Here is a 22,156-nt window from a genome sequence, read left to right on the forward strand (position 1 = left end):
AGGCTGGTCTTGAATTCCTGACCTCAAGTGACCCACCTGCCTAGGCCTCCCAAAGTGCTGGGATTACAGGCATGAGCCACTGCTCCTGGCCTATACATTTTCTTATACTATCTTTTTTATTTTATTTTAATTTTGGGCTAATGTTTTGGTTTTCTTTTTGGCTATTTTCCCTATAATGTTTCTGTCCAATGCAAAAATTATTTTAAAGGGAAAAGACAGAACAAATGGGACTGTGAATCTCACAATATTCTTGTCATTGAATTGGATTGAGTTGAATTAGAAATTCTTACAAGTGGTTTGTTTATTTCTTTGGTTTTTGTGTAAATATAATGATAGCAGATATGGTTATATACCTTTCAAAATAGGCAACAGAAGCATGACATCTTCAATTTGTATCTTTCCCAAGAAAAAATAGCATTAATAAAATAGCACTAGACAAATAAGAAAGTCAGCAGGAATAAAAAAGAATGAACTTGATTGAAATTTAACAAAATCTGAATTGAGATTTAACAGCAGCATGGAAAGAAGTTACTTTATCATTGCCCTTTAAAGAGTTATCCAACTGAGACTGGTTTACAGCAATAGAATCTTTCCTAGTATTTGTCATGGATTTCTTTTTCATGAAGCATTTTGCTGACTTTATACCTTAGTACACAAACAGGGAAATGTTAATCTGCAGCTCTCTCTGTGAAACATCTTGAGGGCCATTTCTGACATCTTTCCAATGGCATAAAATAAAATGAACTTGTTTTTGGGATCTATACTACTTCCTGAATACAACCTTCATAGATTGAGTCTCTTTAATAAATGGTATTGGGAAAATGGGGTATCCATATGCAGAAGAAAGAAATTAGACCCTTATCTCACACCATATTAAAAAATTAACTCAAAATTAATTAAAGCCTTAAATGTAAGGCTTTTATGTAAGCAAGTGTAGGGGAAATGCTCCAGGATATTTGTCTGGGAAATGACTTTTTGGATATGTTCTCCAAAGCATAGGCAGCCCAAACAAAAATACACAAATGGGATTATAGCAAACTAAAATTCTGCAAAGCAAAGGAAGCAGCCAACAGAGTGAAGAGACAATCTATAGAACAGAAGAAAATGTTTGCAGACTGTACATCTGATAACAGTTAATGTCTAAAGTGTGTAAGGAGCTCAACTTAATAGCAAGAAAAAAAAATCACCTGATTTTAAAATGGGCAAAAAACCTGAGTAGACATTTCTCAGAAGAATACATATAAGTGACCAACAGATATATGCAAAAATATTCAGCATCACTAATCATCAGGGAAAACAAATCAAAACCATGAGATATCATCTGAGACCTGTTAGAATGGGCATTAAAAAAAGACAAAAAATAACAAATGTTGATGAAACTGTGGAATTAAGGGAACATTATTCACCATTATGGAAAGCAGTGTGTGAGTTCCTCAAAAAATTAAAATAAAACTACTGTATAATCCAGTTCTCTCACTACTGGGTATGTATCCAAAGGAAATGAAATCAGATGTTGAAGTGATATCTGCACTTCAGTGTTTATTGCAGCACTATTCACACAAAAGGATATGGAATCAGCCTAAATTGTCCACCAGCACATAAATAGATAAAGTATGATATGTATACACAATGGAATATGATTAAGCCATGAATAAGAAGGAAATCCTGCTATTTAAAATAACATGGGTGAACCTAGGGTACATTATATTATGTGAAATAAGTCAGAAATAGGAAGACAAATACCTCACAATTCACTCATATGTGGAATCTTGAAAAGTTGATCTCATAAAAATAGAGAGTCGAATAGTGATTACCAGAGGCTGAGCTGTTGTGTGTTGGTGGGGAGAAGGGGCAGTTGGGGAGATGTTAGTCAAAGGATACAAAATTATAGTTCAATAAAAGGAATAAGTTCAAGGGATCTATTAAACAGCATAGGGACTAGAGTTAATTATGATATGGTGTATTCTTAAAATACATCATCATATCAGAGTAGATACTAAGTGTACTTACTACAAAAATGATTATGTGAGATAATGCATCTTTAATTAGCTAGATTTGGCTATTTCACTATGTATATATACTTCAAATCATCATTTTGTATAAAACAAATACATAAAATTTTATCTATTTAAATAAATAGATGAAATACATAAATAAGTTCGAAAAAATTGTTTCTCACTCTTCTAAAGTTCGAGATCAATGTGCTAGCAGTTTCAGTGCTTGGTGCAGGTTTGGTCTTTGCTTTCTTTTTTTTTCAAAGCCTGTGAAATTTTATTTATACAAAAGAATAAAAATAGCAATTTAAAAATGATTGATTTAAACATGTTTTTCCATTTTTCCTGTTCCTTGAACATGAATCTGCTTCCAACTCAGAAAGATTTAAGATAGGTAATTACTAAATACTTCCCTTGTAAAAAAACAAAGAGCCAAGTTTCCCATTTTACTTATGATAAACCAGATTATTTTCAGTTATGAATATTGGGAACTGCATGAAAGAGATGATCAGATATGTCAGCAAGAAGGTATGAGCTGTACAAAGGCATTACAAAAAGACCCCAAAGAAAATAAGATAAAAACAAGAGAAAAATAAGAAAACACAAAGCAATATAAGAAAATGCCAGATATTTACAGCCTTCATCTGAAATGTAATTTGTGTTCTACTTTCAACATAAGACAAAACCAGAGAACATTTCTTGATGTGTATCACAGATGAAGCTGGTACCAGCCAGTTTAGGGGGAGACATTCATGCTAAGAAGGGAGAAATGTACAGTTAGCAACTCGCTGGGATTATATATGTCTTGATCTTCCTGCAGTTCTATTACTAAAAATGACATAAAGTAAATGATCCAATGTATTATGGAAATGACTTGTCACCACATTTAGAACAAACTACTCAAAGTCACAGGCACTGAGTCTGGGAGAGCAGAGGTGGATGGCCACGAACTCAGGTGAAGGATGTTTATCTTTGTGAGGTCAGAGAAGGGAAGCAGGGCTCTACAACCTGGAAACTTCTGCACTAATGTATCTTCTAACAGTCAGCTCATGGTTTTTTGTTTAACCTCAGATCAATCCAATGCTGGTTTTTTATTTTTTCACTTTTTATGGCTGCTGTGGTGACTCCCTGAGGAAGTAGAGGAAGCAGCCTTGTGAGGTTTCATTCCCTGCACAGATCCATCCAGATCCTCAGGGTCCTCCTGGCTGGGCTCATTTTCCTGATTGTGGAAGTCTGGAGAAGTGTCACTTTCCATCCCACTTCTTGGCTCTCTCTCTCTCTCTCTTTCCTTCCTTCCTTCCTTCCTTCCTTTTTTTTTTTTTTGAAATTTCCACATTTATTTTTCTTTCATGTGCTTAGGAAATGGCAGTGAAGCGTCCTATGAACGAGGCAAGGAATGGACATGGCGCTGCAATACCAGCCTGGTCGTTGTGCTTCCAAAGTACACTATGCATAGTGGAGACAAAGGGTGTCGCAGTTTGTTTTTAATTGCTCACAGTTCCTTGGGCTTCCCATTTGTTTTTGAAGTTGTCAGTTTCTTCAAATCTCTTTTCAAGCGACACACTGCATTACAAATGATGGCAGTTAACCAATGTGGCATTTCCATATTTACATCAACAAAAGAAATTTACAAGACATAATAGCATACAATCTTGACATTTAGTAATAGCAATAAAACATGGGCATCATTTTATTTTTTCTGTACAAACTATCAGAACATGACTTTATTCACATTAAAAAATCATCTTTAATTTGATTTGACCTACACATCCCCATTTCATTTCACCCATTTCTTTTTTTTTTTTTTTTTTTTTTTTTTTTTTGAGACGGAGTCTCGCTCTGTCGCCCAGGCTGGAGTGCAGTGGCCGATCTCAGCTCACTGCAAGCTCCGCCTCCCGGGTTTACGCCATTCTCCTGCCTCAGCCTCCCGAGTAGCTGGGACTACAGGCGCCCGCCACCTCGCCCGGCTAGGTTTTTTTTTAGTAGAGACGGGGTTTCACCGTGTTAGCCAGGATGGTCTCGATCTCCTGACCTCGTGATCCGCCCGTCTCGGCCTCCCAAAGTGCTGGGATTACAGGCTTGAGCCACCGCGCCCGGCCCATTTCACCCATTTCTTAAACCTCTCATCATGTCACCCACACCTTCACCAGACTACAGAATCTACAAGTAATTAGATGTAACACCTAAATAGAGCTTAGAAAGTCCTGTCCCAAATGTTTCATCGCTTCCTTAATAATTCCTTAAAAAAGAAAAAGAAATGCACTTCACTCATTCCTTCCACTCCCTTTCACATTTCAATCATCAAATCAGCAAGATGGACTTTTCACCTCAATCCGAACAAAGTTAGAAAGAGTTCCTCTGTGGGGCATCTTGATGCTGCACCTGTGATTCTGGGGACCCTGGGTACTGTTCTGCTCTATAAGAAGTTCGTTTAATGGAATAAAAGTCTACATAATTTGTGATTGATTTCAGTCCACACTGTGTTGACTAATCAGTAGAAGCTGGAAAGTGAACTCGGTCATCAAAATAAGGGTCTTCATAGCTATGAGGAGACTGCAAATACAATCTGTATGATTCAAAGTTATTTTGTTGGAGTCATCTTGACTATAATACAGCTGTTGATGCTGTAGTTGTCTATGTAATTCTCTTGCTGGTGAGGAATATGAACTGATGTAAACTGGTGAAGGTTTGCTGGACTGACTGAACGATGGGTGACATCTTTTGGTTGGTGGTAGACCAGGAAGGACGTGATATGAATCAGTGTCGCTCCATTGTCGACACAGGTGTAATAAAATGGTTCTGATTCCACCCATCATTTTTATAAATGCTCCAGCGGTCCTGATATTGCCATAATGTATTCAAGACCTGGGCTGCTGCCTTCACTACTTTTAGAGATGATCTGTTGCCCCTGCCTTTGGTTATGTTTACCAGCTTCTCTATGTCTCCCAAGTCAGCCAGGGCTTTGGTGTTCTCCATGTTTTTGCTGGTGACCTCATGCAGAACACAGCACATGGCTGCCTTGGACTCATCAGACAAGACACTGGGACCATTGCTGCAGGGAAGATGGTTGACCAGGTCTTGCATGGCGTATTTGCTTATGAGCTCCTTGTTGCGAACATCTAGTGTCATATTCCTCAAGGCAGTTGCCACGGAAGAAACAACTCTATCATTATCCATTCTCAGAAGTTCCACAAGGATGGGGAGCCCCTTTTATTTTCAGACAGCCACCCGGATGTATCCTGCAAACTTCCAGTTGCCAGCAGAGAGGTTCTGGAGAGGTCTGGCAGAGCCTTCCAAGGTGGCTGGGTTGAAACTTTCTGCTAGAAGAGTCAGATATAGCTTCACCACCGATGGGTGCCACTGCATCTCAACCCCTTTTTGACAGTGCTGGGATAGGACCAACTCCATCCCATTGATCTTCTTGCAGAGTCCTCTTTTACTTTTTCTTCCCCCAGCAGCTTGGCTCAGAGTCTTTGCTGGGAAACTTTTCCTAGTAAGTCATCACATTTGTTCAGTCCCAGTAACCAGGTCTGGGGCACCTCCAGCTCCAGCCGATAGGACAGGTTCCTCAGGGTGCACACGCAATTCTTCACTATCTTGCTGTCGTAATCAGATGTGTTCATACACGTGTAGATCACATACAACAGCGAATCCACTAGCCCCTCTCAGGACTGCTTTTGCTTCTGAGCTTCTTACCCCATGCAACTGAGGTTCCTCAGGCAACCTGTCATATTACACAGAACTAGTGAAGTCTGAAATTTAATTTTATGGCCATCATGAAGAGTTATTCCATCCAGAATGTGGAATGATCACAGAGTTTGTTAAGGTTGAGAGAGCATCATGAATAATTGTCATTTTTACAGCATCACATGAGGATAAATTTCAAAGACCTCCTGTGAAAAGCTCCCTTACTTCTGCATCAATAGATTTTCTCAACAGTCACAACAAGGCAGGTATCCCACCAACATTCTTCATTGCTATTTTATTTTCATCTGTAGACTTGCCAAAACTGATGTTTCAAAGGGCACCACAGTCATTCTTCTGAAATTCCAAAACTCTGCGGCCAAAAGGTCAACCAGATGCTTGATTCCCCCTAACCTACACACCCTCATCTTCACGTTGTTGTCGCCAAGCCACAGGTGCTGCAGATAGGCTTCTGCATTTGCCTGAACAGATGGGAACTGGTGCTGAAGTATGTGAATGACCTTAGGCAACTCAGGATCATGCCAGGCAAACTCCCTGGGGTCCTTCTAAATGCTGTCTATTGATGGGAATCTTGTGGTACCATCATCAACCGGCACTGCGTGCTGAAGCCTGTTATAATTGCACTCTTGAACTTGGTATTTATGGGCCTGTACGGCTCTGCATAGGTAGCTGTTGTGTTCAGAGCATAATTATTTCTTTGGTATGTAAGGGTACTTCATTGGCTGTACATCCTTTGTAGATTTCCAATACCTACTGCTGGCTCCTTCTTTTAAATGAGCTAGTCCTGAACTCCTGCCAATGCACTTAATGCAGCTGCTGAGGTAACTGAGGATTTACTGAAGAGCCTCTTAGCTTCCTTAAACTTCTGGTTCCTTCTATCATTTTTGCTATAGGAGTTTTTTTGGTTGGTCAGATACCAATCCCAGTCAGGAGTAATATTGCCATACATCTGAATGTCTTCCAGGTAGCTTCCCTCAAAAGCATAGGTCTGTCGCTCCAAGTTTGCCAGTGTTTCCCATGAAGGCCATGCCCTTATGACTTACCTCCTAAGGGCCACATCTCTTATGCTTTCACATTGGCCACCAACACATGAACTTTGGGGACACATTCAGACTGTAGCATATGCTATTCTTACATTTCATGTATCACTCTTGAGACTGCACATTCCACCATGCCTATAACTTAGGTGTAGCTTGAAATATGATGGCTGGTGGACTAGCTCTCTGAGAAACATGCAGAGGATAAGAAATTACTCTATTTTTATCACTCTCTAGACTTAGGATCATTATAAAATTGAATGGAAAATAGTTGGGTGACAACTATATTCCCCTTTCTAAAGAATTCTAAACATGCTTGAAGATAACTAGTTAGAAAACAAGACTAGAATAGAAGTGGATGAAACCATAACAGAGACATATAAAAACCATTTAAAGGTCTTAGAGAGTTTATAACCAAGTCTTAAAAAGCAATTGCAACAAAAACAAAAATTGACAAGTAGGACCTTATTAAACTAAAAAGCTTCTGCACAGCAAAATAAACTATTGACAGAGTTAAACAGATACCCTTCAGAAGGAAAGAAAATATTCACAAACCATGCATCTGACAAAGGTCTAATATCCATTATCTATAAGGAACTTAAGCAATTCAACAAGCAGAAAACACATAACCACATTAAAAAGTGGTCAAATGACATTAACAGACACTTCTCAAAAGAAGGCATGAAAGTGGCCAGCAAACATGAAAAATTGTTTCACATCATTAATGATCAGGGAAATGCAAATCAAAACCATGGTGAGATACCATCTCATACCAATCAGAATGGCTATTAATAAAAAGTCAAAAAATAACATACTGGCCAGGCTGTAGAGAAAAGGGGACACTTATACACTATTGGTGGGAATGTAAATTAGTTCAGCCATGTGGAAAGCAGTTTGGAGATTTCTCAAAGAACTTAAAACAGAACTACCATTTGACTCAGCAATCCCATTACTGGGTATATAGCCAAATGATAATAAATCATTCTCTCAAAAAGACTCTCACATGTACTTGTGTGTTCACTGCAGTACTATTCACAATAACAGAAACATGAAATCAACCCAGGTACCTGTTAATGGTGGATTGGATAAAGAAAATATGGTACACATACACCATGGAATACTACACAGCCATAAAAAAGAATGAAAGCATGTTCTTTTCAGCCACATGGATGCAGCTGGAGGCTATTATCCGAAGTGAACTAAAGCAGAAACAGAAAACCAAATACCTCCTGTTCTTACTTTTAAGTGGGAGCTAAACAGTGAGTACATATGGACATAAAGATGGGAACAATAGCCACTAGAGACTACTGGGCGGGGAGGGGGAGAAAGGGTTGAAAAACTACTTATTGGGTACTATAGTTACCACCCAGGTGATGGAATCATTTGTACTCCGAGTCTCAGTGTCATGCAATATACCCATGTAACAAACCTGCACATGTACCCCCGGATCTAATATAAAAGTTGAAATTCAAAAACACTTCTTTGAATAAGTGTTTTTTTAAAATCCACTTTCCCCTCTCTTTCTTTCTTCTACTTGTTTTACTTTTCACAAAGACTTAAATGAAATATTTTAAGTTCTTGTCTTTCATAATGAAAAGTAATTTTTTCACTTTTTTATTATTTCAAAGTTAATAATTTTAAAAATGTATTTAAACATAAAATTGAAGGTTGTGTGATACTAATTATATTTGTTCAACTGAGGCCCCATGCCTGAAATTCTGTGTGTGGGAAGAACACACTGTCAAAAGGGTAGAATAACGAATCACTGTGGGAAGGCTGAAAAATTGTCTGAATCTATCAAAATGTCACAACCAAATTAAGGTTTAATTAAAAGCTAAAAAAAAAAAAAAAACAAAAACCTGGTGTTGAATCCCACAAAATCATTTTAGAAGATTACTCTTTGCAATATTAGTACTCAGTATTTTAGCTTCTTTCTAATCCACATTACAGACCTGAATTTCAACTATGATGGATGCTTGCCTTTTTGTGAGAATAGGATACTGGAAATAATTTCATAAGTAGAGATTTAGTATGTTATCCACCTCTGATGGGATGCTCTTGACTCAACTGGTCAATAAAACTCAGAGAATGTTCTCTGGGTAAGATTGGGGGCACTTACAATATAGTAGCCTTGCCATGAATGCTTTTTTTTTCCTCCTTCTGCCTCACTCTGTTCTCACCTATACTACAAAGTCATAGGATGGATCAATGCAATGACCATAAGATCATTATTCAGACTGCAGATTCCTCAATAGCAGGAAGCACACATCATCTTATTTGTATCCCCTCAGTTTGCACCAATGAAGGAGTAAACAAAATGCTAAAAAAAATTCCAAGAAGAACAAAAGTCAGAATACAAAAAGTAAAAATACAAATAAGTATAATATTTAGCAATATCCCTCTTTACTTTTTCAATGGAATTGTGTTTTAATAAGGTCCATAGTATCCTCATATGATCTGGGGCATATCTGGTGAAACAACATTTGACACACTTTTGAAATGCCTCCTTCACTTGGCTTCTAAGATAATACTCTCTTCCTTCCCTCCTCCTCCCTCCATCTATTCTCAGTCTCCTCTGCTGACATTCCCTCATCTCCCTGCCTCTATACATTGGAGAAGCCAAAGAAGTAAATCCAAGATTTCTTTTATTTTCTATTTAGTCTCACTTTCTTGATGCTGTGAATCTAAATACTATCTACATGCTGATGACTGTCAAACTTATATTTCCAACGTGAGCTTCCCTCTTGAACTCTTGATTCTTAGAGGGAAAATTGACTACTTAACATCTTCATTTAGATGTCTAACACACATCTTGAACCTACCATTTCCTAACCAGAACAGTCTTCACCTTTCAATATGGGACAACAATGTTTTAGTTGCTAAGGCAAAAAACTTTGTCATCCTTAATGTCACAATTTCTCTTTCTCCCTCCGTTCAAACCCACAGCAAATTCTGTAGTCTTACATACAAAATATATCTATCATGCATTCATTTCCTGTGTTTTTGCAGTAGACTTTTGACCTCGCCACTTGGACCTTGCAACACTAATGTCTTTTCTCTAGATAGCAGCAGAGTAGTGTTGCTAAAATATGTTAATCCATGACAGTTCTCAAATCAAAACTCTCTAGTGCTTTTCTTTAGCATGCAGAATGTAAACCAAAGTCCTCATAGTGGTTTAATTTTCCTATTGATCTGGGCCCAGTCTTATCACTGATTTCCTACAACTTCCTTCTTTGCTCACTCCACTCCAACCATACTGGCCTCCTTTCTGTTGTTCTAGAATAATAGGTAAGCTTTTAGCCAAGTCCTTTTACTTGTTCCTTTGGCTAGAATTCCTCCCTCAAGTCTCCATATAATTCACTATGTCTCTTCCATCAGTCATACTCAACATCCACCATCTTGAAGAAAATATCCCTAGACATCCTTAACTAAAAGTGCAACTCTTTCCCTTACCCTAAACACTAAAAATGTTACTATCCCATTTTCCTTCTTTATTTTATCCAAAATAATTTAGCAACATCTAAAATGGTTTACTCACTAATCTTGTTTGTTGCAGTTTTCCCACTACATCATAAGGTTCATGTCATATGGCTGTCCTAGAGTAAGGCCAGCAAGGCATCTAGGTTGCAAAATTTAAGGAGACAGTCACTCTCAGGTCATGCAAGTGCATTCATGCTTGTCACAGCTCTGCTTTCATAAAGGCAAGGATTTTAACTTACTTATTAACTGATACTTTCAAAATGTCCATCATAGTGTCTGACATATGGTGGATGTTTACTAAATACTAGCTTAATATATCTTAGATACTTAATAATAATTTTTTAAAAACCCCAGTACGTGCCAATTAGTAACTGCTGATTAGTATTGGAATTTAGTAAGAACTTAATCTCCAGTGACCCACTTTGGTTAAGTTCTTTCACATTAACAGGTTGTAAAATGCCTGGTAAAATACAGAAGTTCTCCTTTTTCTGCAGAGCATATGTTTCAAGACCACCAGTGGATGCTTGAAACTATGGATAGTACCTATATATACTATGTTTTTGCTTATACATGCATATCTATGATAAAGTTTGATTTAAAAATTTGACACAGTAAGACATTAACAGTAATACTAAAATAGAACAATTATAACAATATACTTTAAAAAAAGTTATAAAAATAATAAAAGTTGAATTAAGTTATAAAAATAAAAGTTATTTGGTCTTTCTCTCTCTCAAAATATTTTTTTTTTTGAGATGGGGTCTTGCCTTGTCACCCAGGCTGGAGTGCAAAGGCGTGATCTTAGCTCACTGCAGCCTCCACCTCCTGGGTTCAAATGATTCTTCTGCTTCAACCTCCCCTCCCAAGTAGCTGGGTGCCCACCATCATGCCCAGCTATTCAAAATATCTTATTGTAATGGACTAACCTGTTTCCAGACTGTGGTTGACCCCCAAGTAACATAAACTACTGAAAGAAACTGTGAATAAGGAGGGACTGCCGTATTAAAAACTCACTGAGCTAGGTGCGGTGGCTCATGCCTGTAATCCCAGCACTTTGGTAGGCAGAGGTGGGCGGATCATGAAGTCAGGAGATTGAGACTATCCTGCCTTACACTGTGAAACTCTGTCTCTATTTAAAAAGAAAAAAAAATACCAAAAATTAGCTGGGCGTGGTGGTGGGCACCTGTAGTCCCAGCTACTCAGGGGACTGAGGCGGGAGAATGGCATGAACCCGGGAGGCGGAGCTTGCAGTGAGCCGAGATCATGGCACTGCACTCCAGCCTGGGCAACAGAGCGAGATTCCGTCTCAAAAACAAAACAAAACAAAACCAAAACTGACCTATATAGGCATATGTTTACACCCAGTTCAGAAATGGAGTTGATAACAAGTAATTCCTTACCCCCTAGATAGCTACTTAAATCTCCCACATTCAAAGATTATACAACACATAACTGCATTGACCACAAGTAAAATTCAAGGTGTTTACATTTTGTTGAGACATAATATATGAGTAAAAAAGAATAATTTTCGCTAGTGTACTGAAAAAAACTAGGGCATGATATTACCAGAAGTGCAGAATGTTTTTTAAGAGACTTATCTAAACTGCAAAAATATAGATTTGCCGGGAAACTATGTGGACACAAGTTCTGTTGTATCCTACTTACATATCTGGCATCCTACTCAATATCCGGTTGTGGAATAATTATCAGGGTAAACCCTCTGAAGAAAGGGGAAGGTAATGATTAACTGATGGAGCTTCTGAGGACCTGTGGCCTCAGAGGTTTTCTCTGTGACTAGTGTGAACCCTGAACACTGAAAGGATATATGCTTCCCAGGTAAGAGAGAAATCTGTAAGAAATACAGGGATATTGACCAGGCGCGGAGGCTCACACCTGTAATCTCAGCACTTTGGGAGGCTGAGGCGGGCAGATTACCTGAGGTCGGGAGTTCGAGACCAGCCTGAACAACATGGAGAAACCCCATATCGACTAAAAATACAAAATTAGCTGGGCGTGGTCGTGCATGCCTGTAATCCCGGCTACTCGGGAGGCTGAGGCAGGAGAATGCTTGAACTGGGGAGGCGGAGGTTGTGGTAAGCCGAGATCCCACCATTGCACTCCAGCCTGGCAACAAGAGCGAGACTCTGTCTCAAAAAAAAAAAAAAAAGAAAAAGAAAAAGAAAAGAAAGAAACACATGCATATCTGAGAGATACTGCAGGCCCAGATACATGCCACACGATAAAGCAAATATTGCAATAAAGTGAGTGGCATGTTTTTTGTTTGTTTGTTTCTCAGTGCAAAAAAAAGTTATGTTTATACTATACTAACTAGTCTAAGTGTGCAAATAGCCTTACATGTAAAAAATGTACATACCCTCATTTAAAAATACGTTATTGCTAAAAAATGCTAACAATCATCTGGCCTTCGGTGAGTCATAATCTTTTTTGCTGGTGAGAACTTTGCCTCAATGTCGATGGGTGCTGACTAATCAGGGTGGTGGTTGCTAAAGGTTGGAGTGGCTATGATAATTTCTTAAAATAATACAACAGTGAAATTTGCATTGGTTGACTTTTCCTTTCACAAAAGATTTCTCTGACACATGTAATTTTGTTTACTAGCATTTTGCCCACAGTAGAACTTCTTTCAGAATTGGAGTGAATGCACTCAAACCCTGCCACTGCTTTATCAACTGAATTTATGTAATATTCAAAATGCTTTTTTATCATTTCAACATTGTTCCTAGAATCTTCATCATGAGTAAATTCCATCTCCAAAAACCATTTTCTTTGCTCATCCATAAGAAGTAACTCTTTACCCATTAAAGTTATATCATGAGATTGCAACAATTCAGTCACATCTTCAGACTCCATTTCTAATTCTAGTTCTCTTGCTGTTTCCACCACATCTGCAGTGACTTCTTCCATTGGAACCCTGAATTCCTCAAAGTCATCCATGAGGGTTGGAATCAACTTCTTCCAAATTCCTGATAATGTTGGTATTTTAACCTCCTCTCATGATCACACATATTCTTAAATGGCATCTAGAAATGGTAAATCTCTTTCAGAAGATTTTCAATTTGCTTTGTCTAGATCCATCAGAGGAATTGCAATCTATGGCAGCTATGGCATTACAAAATGTATTTCTTAAATAACAAAACTTGAAAGCCAAAATTACTCCTTGATCCATGGGCTATAGGATGCATGTGGTGTTAGCAGGCATAAAAATAATATTGCTTTCATTGTATATCTCTGAGATCAGGGCTCTTGCGTGATCAAGTGCATTGTCAATGAGCAGTAATCTTTTGAAAGAAATCTTTTGTTCTGAGCAGTAGGTCTCAAAAGTGGGCTTAAAATATTCAGTAAACCATGCTGTAAACAGACGTGCTGTCATTCAGACTTTGTTCTTCATTTAGGGAGCACAGGCAGAGTAGATTTAGCGCTGGCTTCATGTTAAAGTCGTCAACTGCATTAGCCCTTAATATGAGAGTCAGCCTGTCTTTTGAAGCTTTAAAGCCAGGCACTGACTTCCCCTCTTTAGCTATGAAAGTCCTAGATGGCATCTTCTTCCAATAAAAGGTTGTTTCATCTACATTGAAAATCTGTCATTTAGTGTAGCCACCTTCTTCAATGATCTTAGCTAGATCTTCTGCATAATTTGTTGTTTCTACATCAGCACTTGCTTCTTCACTTTGAACCAACATCTGCTAACTTTCAACTTTTCTTATGCAGCTTCCTCACCTCTCACAGCTTTGTATAATTGAAGAGAATTAGGACCTTGGTCTGGATTAGGCTTTGGCTTAAGGGGATATTGTGGCTCGTTTGATCTTCTATGCAGGCTACTAAAACTTTCTCCATATCAGCAAGAAGACTGCATGGCTTTATCATCACTTGTGTGTTCACTGGAGTAGCACTTTTAATTTCCTTCCAGAACTTTTCTTTTGCATTTACACCTTGGCTGTTTGTTGCAAGAGGCCTAGTTTTAGACCTATCAGGGCTTTTGACAGGCCTTTGTCACTAATCTTAATCATTTCTAGCTTCTGATTTAAAGCGAGAGCTATGGGACTCTTGCTTTCACTTGAACACTTAGAGAATATTGTGAAGTTATTCTTTGGCCTAATTTCAATATTGTTGTGTCTCAGCAAGTAGGGAGGCTTGAGCAGAGGGAGAGAGATGAGGCTGGTCACTGGAGCACTCAGAATGTGCACAATATTTCTCAGTTAAGTTTGCCATTTTATATGGGTATGATTCATGGCATCTCATAAAAAGTACAATAGTAACGTCAAAGATCACTGATCACAGATCACCATAACTGACATAATAAATAATAATAATAAAGTTTGAAATATGAGAATTATCAAAATGTGACACTGAGACATGAAGCGAGCACATGCTGTTGGAAAAATGGAGTCAGTACACTTGCTTCATGCAAGGTTGTCATGGACCTTCAATTTGTAAAAAAACATAGTATCTGTGAAGTTCAATAAGGCAAGAACCATAAAACGAGGTATGCCTGTGGATAGAATCCATGAAAACGTTTTTGAATAAACTTGAGAAAAAGTCAGGAGAAGAAAATTCATCACAAGGAGAATTAACTGACAGGGAAGATATTTGACCATTAGTTCCACATGAACTGTTGGAGGAACTGTTCTCTATAGTTCCACATGAAATGTTGACCAAACAAAGCATCTATTAAAGCTCAACAAAGGTGTAGTGAAGTTCAAAGAAATGATTAGAAGATAACAAAAGAAATGAAAAGCAAACTGGATTATTTCTTTGGGGAGGGATAATATAATGTAAAGTATTCCAGAGGCAAAGCAATATTACAAGCCATAGGGAAAATTAGACTATAGTGCAATTATAGTCAGGAAAGAACTGAGGAAATTTTGCAATCCAAACAGGTAAAGACCTAGTACAAAATATAAATGATAAACATTATAGGTTTGAAAGATAAAGAGTATCCAGCATAAACCTAAGTAATTTTCCTTATGTGCATAACCAAAACATAAAGAATAATTATCATAACATATATTGGAAGAAACCTTTCCCAAAATAATATGTGACTCTGTAGATGAAAAGAACTTTAGGTTTTGCAGTAAAAATATTGATACAAAAAATTAACACAAAGAGATAATCCTGAAAAGCTCCTTACAATTCAATAATGAAGAAAAAATCTTAAAATATCCAGGCAGGAAAACATAGTCATGTACAAAGGAGAAAAAATTTCTCCAGTGAAAAAGATATTGTCAGAAGATAGTGGAGCAATAAACGATCTGAGTAACATGATGCCTTTATATACTCTTACCATAGAGGTGAAGATGTACTTTCTGAAACACCAATTCAGGGACACAGCACTCTTGAAATCCTACTTGATCAGATCCAAATATTCAAGAACTAAATCAGAACAAAGAACTCAGATATATTAGTTTCATATTGCTGCTATAACAAATTACATAAACTTGGAGACTTAAAACAGCACAATTTTTAAAAAATCATCTAGTTTTGGAGTTCAGGAGTCCAAAACGAGTGTCGCTGTACTAAAATCAGGGTATCAGTGGGACTTCTGGAGGGTCTAGGGAAAAAGCAGTTTGCTTGCCTTTTCCAGACCCTAGAGACTGACAACATTCCTTGACTCATGGCCACTTCTTTTCTTTTCAAATCCAACACCATAGTATTTTCAAATCTGTCTCTGACTTTTACATTATTAGCTTCCTCTGTCACATATAAAGACCCTGGTGATTTAAATTTGATCCACCCAGATAATCCAGGATAATTTTCCCATTTCAATATTCTTAACTTAATCACATCTGGGAAGTTCTCGAACATAATGTAACATATTCACAGGTTCTGGGGATTAGAATGTGAATATCTTCAGGTGTTATTCTGCCTACCACATTAGTTACAGGGAAACCATGGTAAAGGACTGATGTAAACTTTAAATCTGTCTAAAAATAGAAATAAGACATATATTGTATAATTTCAGCAATAAATAAGAATATACAAAATATAAATAGAATAGAATGTACATATAAATTTTGAACATATAAAATATAATTTTTTGATAAAATGAATGAAATATTTTTAAACAATTGAGAGATATACAATAACAATGTAAACAATGATTGTCTCTCAGTGGTGGGATTTTGTGACTTTTATTTATACTTTTCTTTATTTTCCCAATTTCTATAACAGATATATTTGAAATCAAAATAAATATATGCTAAAATGAAATAAGTTATCTTCAAACACACACAGTTATATATACAAACATACATAAATCCATCATATAAGTACTAGTCCAGACATTTAAAACATCCCTACATTGTAGATATAAACAAAAAAAGAATAATGTAGAATTATAGTAGAATGATTTATATTCCTTTGGGAATACAAGGACACATATTAAGGACATATGCACACATATGTTCATTGCAACACTATTCACAGTAGCAAAGACATGGAATCAACCTAAATGCCCACCAGTGATAGAATGGAAAAAGAAAAACGTGGTACATGTACACCATGAAATACTAGCCATAAAAAAGAACCAGATCATGTCTTTTGCAAGCACATGGATGGAGCTGGAGGCCATTATCCTTGGCAAACTAATGCAGGAATGGAAAACCAAATACTGCCTGTTCTCACTTATAAGTGGGAGCTAAATAATGAGAACACATGGACACATAGAGGGGAACAACACACACTAGGACCTGTCGGAGAGTGGAGGGTGGGAGGAGGGAGAGGATCAGGAAAAACAAATAATTGGGTACTAGGCTTAATACTGGGTAAGGAAATAATCTGTACATCAAACCCCTATGTCACAAGTTGAACTATGTGACAAACCTGCACATATAACCCTGAGCTTAAAATAAAAGTTAAAAAAAGTTAATAAAATAAAAAAGAATAATGTAAAATTAAGTATTTTATATAAAATTTAAACCATAACATCAAACATTTTTTGTATTTTTTCTGATTTGTTTTTTAAACATCTCTTCATTTTATTAAAATTATTTTATTAGTTTTAGTGAAGTTTGTATTAAAAGCAAAAGAAGGGAGAAATGGGGAAAGTATGAAAAGTCAAATGACTCATGGAATAGAAAGACATCAGAGAGTGCGAAGGGACATCTTTGCAGATAAGAAGATAAGAATAGATGACTCATGTAGTTTAATCACCCAGTTCTCTTGCTTTGCATCAGGATTCGTAAAGTGGGTGATGCACAATTGTCATGAGTTGGGTATTTTTATTTAAAATTTATTGGTGTATAGATAAGTCTCAGACAGTCTATTTGAGATACAGGAGATGGTAGATGTATGTGTCAACTAGCCAATATCCTACTATCAATATGGTTCCATGAAAAACACATATTCTAACACAACTGACTCTAATGAACTGTCCCAGTTCAAGTCTCTATTCAGTACCATAGTACCTTAACAAATAGTTACATTCCTTGGTTCCATTATCATCCACTAGGCTCAATAAACAAGTGAATTATCAATGACCAAAACAAAAGCTTCTGTCCTTATAGAGCTCATTTGTACTGGGTAGGAAAGGCTACAAACAATAAATACAGTAAATAAATAATTTAGAATATATTAGAAAGAGGGAATTGCTATGGGTTAAAGAAAGGAAAAGTAGGTTTGAATAATGGTGCCAAGCAGTGCTGGGGTAGGGGAGGAATTGGAAATAGATTGCAGTATGAAATGGGGTGGTCAGAAGGTGATATCTGAGCAGATTTGAAGGTTATATTATTGCTAGACAAGAAGCTATCTGGAGACCATAGCAGGCAGAGGATACAGATACAGAAAAAGATTCAAAGTAAAAACTGCTTGGGAAGCAATGTCAGCAAGATGGCAAACTGAGTGATCCCAACTCTCACCCCTAAACAAAAACAATGATAAAACCAAATATTTGTGGAAAAGGATAGCTCTGGGAGAAGCCCTGAGGCAGTTAGGGGGCAGCAGCAATCCATAGGATTGCAGAGACCAAGAATGGCTAATAGAAAGGGGTAGGAAGCATTTTTTATGTGTTGCCGCATCCCCCAGACTGGCACAGTGCCACAAGGAATCCCTTTGGTCACTGGTTCCCTCATGGGGGAACAGGGAGAGTGGGTGGACCTCAGCAGCTGTTGACACCAAGAATTCCAGTGGCCCTAACTACCATTGCAAAGGACTTCTGCAGTCTTCTCTGACATGGACCCCAGCTGCTGCGTCACTGACGCCACAGATGCCAAGTAACCCCCCTTCCCACACTGGACTCAGAGTTGCTGGAGTTGCAGCCAACGCCAGGCTGCACATGCCCATGCCTGAGAATAGGAACCTGCCATAAAGCATGTGCCTTTGCACAGTTCCTGTCACTTAATGGTGCCACCACTTGCATGCTCAGGTGTCTACTGGACCATGTCTGCACTACAGCTGTGCACATATGACCAAGGGACCAGACACCTGCTGAAGCTAAGCATATGCACCCATTGGACCATGTGCCCATTGTAGCTTTGCCCAGTGCCCACCAGACCTGATTATGTGCCTGCCACCTCCATGGCACATGCTCCAGCATGTTCAGTAGACTAGGCATTCACTGTAGCTGCATGTGTACACACACACCCACCAGACTTAACCTCTGTGCCCCACCCCCGAGACAACTCCCTCATATGCCTTTAGAACTTGTGTCCCTGTGCATTACTGAATACATATCTGGATGTAGAACAACCACACACTTCACGCCACCTGCCCAAAAAAGAATTTTTTTTCCTACCAAGGCCAATTTGTGAAGTTTGGAAGGGATAACTGCTTCTTCAAATGTGAAGACAACACAAGGCTATAAGGAACATGAAAAACCAGGAAAACATGGTACCACCATAGTCACCCAATAACTCCAGTAACCAAACCAAATAAATGGATATTTGTAAATTGCTGGGCAAATAAGTATAAATAATTGTTTTAAAGAAACACTGTGAGCAGTGAGAGAACACAGACAGACATCAAGTAAACCAGGAAAGCAATACATGAACAAAATAAGTTCTACAATGAAATAGAAATAATAAAAAAGAACTAAACAGAAATTCTGGAGCTGAAGAATACAGTGACAGAAATAAAAAAATACAATATAAGGCTTCAACAGCAGATTTGATCAAACAGAAGAAAGAACAAGCAAATCTGAAGACATACATCATTTGAAAACATCTAGACAGAGGAGAGAAAAAAAGAATGAAAATGAGTAGAGAAAGTCTACAGGATATATGGAATATCAACAAGCAAATCAATGCATGCATTGTGGGTGTTTCAAATAGAAAACAGACAGAAATGGGGCAGAAAGCTTATTTAAAGAACTAATGCTGAAAAATTCCCAAATCATGAGAGGAAAATTAACATACAAGATTCATGAAGTTCAAAAGTATTTAAGTAAGATCAACTCAAAGAAGACTATACCAAGCCACATTATAAACAAATTGTCAAAAGTCAGAGAGTTTTAAAAATTATTATTTTTATTATTATTATTATTGACTAAGTTATAATTATATGCATAATGTATGGAGCAAAATGTGAGGTTTTGATATATGTACACAATATGGCATGGTTAAACCAAGTAATTAACATTTCCATCACCTTATCTTTTTTTATAACAAAACATTTGAAATTTACTTGGTTAGTTATTTTGAAATATACAACACATTATTATTCACGATAGTCACCTGAGACTATACCTGAGCTCTATTACCCTAATAGGCAATAGATCTCAAAACCTATTTCTCCTGTCTATCTAAAACTTTGTACCCTTTGATCATTTCCCACCCCTACCTTAGACTGACTGGAGGCATAATAATTTAAATAATTAAAATCAGATTGCTGTTTTGGTTGTTGTCCTGCAAATATAATGGCATAAATATATGTTTTTCCTAAACCTGAATACAGTATGTCTCTTCTGGGTGTGCAATATTATTGACATGTCAAATGAATTAAAATTTTCTGAGGTGGCATGGGTTATAAATTTGCTATCTTGATTATTTAGTAGCTACCAATTTTTTCTTTTTTAGTCTGTATTGTTTTGAAGTTTGAATGTGACTTTGAATTGATCTAAATTTAAAGGAATATAGAACCAAAATTTAGAAAAGGTTTTCCCTCCTATGTGAACTTGATTTTTACATGGTTTAAACTTTCTTAAGTTACAGATGACTCTCAAGTTCATCTATTCACCTATCTCATCGTAAAGATGAAGAAACTGCAACGGGAGGTCAAAAACTCCTGTGGAATTACAAAGTACTTTTGTGATAGCAGATTTCTGGCTTCTGGCCTTCACTTTCATTAAAATATGATCCTTTTTTATTCCTGTGTCTCCAGGTTATTCAATTTTTTTGTTGTTGTTAAAATTCTTGAATGTATTTTTTTTTCTTTTTGCCTTTGATTTAGCCCCAACACACATTTTCTCCACAAGAATTTAGCTCTGTTTCTTTGGGAATACAGCATCTTATATGGGGTAAGACTAGGTCCTTTGCCATAAAACAGATCTACATTTAAATCCTAGCTCTACCACTTACTCACTGTGTAATTTGGGGCAAATTACATTTCTTAGTTTTATTGTTTTCAAGGTAATAATAATGACATAGGGACTTTGTTTTCTCTGAAAAAAAGGAGGTGTTGTATCAATTGATTAATGGTAAGAAAACAGTAAACTTTCTACAAAAATGAAGATGATTATCAGATATTATGTTAAAGAAGTTAAAGAAATTAAACATTTTACATAATGTCTTCAAGAAGAGTTTTTGTAAGCAAAACTTCTACAAAATTTAAACTAAAAAAAAACTCTCTTTCTTGAAAAAGTAATAATTGAATCACATACACATAAAAGGAATATGAATTTGGAAGCCAAGAGTAGAATTTTTTGACAATTAAGAAGGATTCGTTTGGAAAAGCTTTGTGAAGGATATGAGTTGAAAACCAGGTTTTGAAGGAAAGTGCAACAAGATTTGGCAGCCTAAAGGGTGAAGGATATTTTAGATGCAGTAATAAGGGAAATAGCTTAAAATGTTGACAAGGGTATGGATATAGCAGGTTTTTTTCTTTAAGGAGCAATTTGTCACTGTATGGTACCTCTTGCAAAATCTGTTTGTAAATTCATTTATACTCTCTTTCCAAAATTGAAGTGAAACTGTTAAGAGTAAAAAACTACAGACACTATAAAAACAAGAAAGACAAGAATTAAGTTTTTTTTTAAAAGAGAGTTAAGAGTGGAGATATTTTAATTCCAAATTTTCTGCCACAAAATATCTATTCTGTCCAAAGACTGCTGAGGTGAGAAGCTTTGTTATGATCAACACACTTTATTTTATGTGTGTGTTGATCAACACACTTTATTTTATGTGTGTGTTGATCAACACACTTTATGATCAACACACTTTATTTTCTTCTCCAGCTTAGTTATTGGTGCCTCCTTTTATTTTCCTTCTTGCTAATAAACATTTTGTGTTCCAAATTTTAACCCTTACCATATGGTAGAGATTTGGGGTTGAAAAGGCAATGTATATAACTTCCTTTAAATTCTAGTCACGAGAGGCCACCAGTGTTTAACCTGGACATTGTCAATTAGCTAAACTGTGAAGTAAGTGCACAACAAAGTCATAGCCAGTTGAAACGTGTAAGCAAATATAATGAGAAGTTCAATATTCTCTTCTGATGCTCGAGTGGCTGGTCTTCCTATGGGCAGTCTTCTCTCTTCAGTCATCAGTCAAAACATGTGAGGTCAACAACTACAAAGCAGTATCTGCATTTCTCTTTAGTTGATTTTAATAAAAGTCAAGCCATGGTCCAAAAAGAGGTGTGTGCTCACTAGTAGAAATATAATTCATTTTGTGAAGAGCAATGTGGGAGACAAAGATATAAGTCTGGGAAAGTTAAGAATTTCCAGTGCCAACAGTATAAAAAGCGGGAGATAAAAACTCACTGCACACT

The 22,156-nt window shown here is 37.0% G+C and overlaps 1 pseudogene; it reads right to left on the reverse strand.

Moving 5' to 3' along the window:
• Positions 1 to 4,337: 4,337 nt before the first annotated feature.
• On the reverse strand, positions 4,338 to 18,514 carry LOC117094170 (annotated as a pseudogene).
• Between the last annotated feature and the right edge of the window lie 3,642 nt (positions 18,515 to 22,156).

The sequence above is a fragment of the Trachypithecus francoisi genome, unplaced genomic scaffold, assembly GCF_009764315.1.
Source record: "Trachypithecus francoisi isolate TF-2019V2 unplaced genomic scaffold, Tfra_2.0 Lachesis_group13, whole genome shotgun sequence".
NCBI lineage: Eukaryota > Metazoa > Chordata > Mammalia > Primates > Cercopithecidae > Trachypithecus > Trachypithecus francoisi.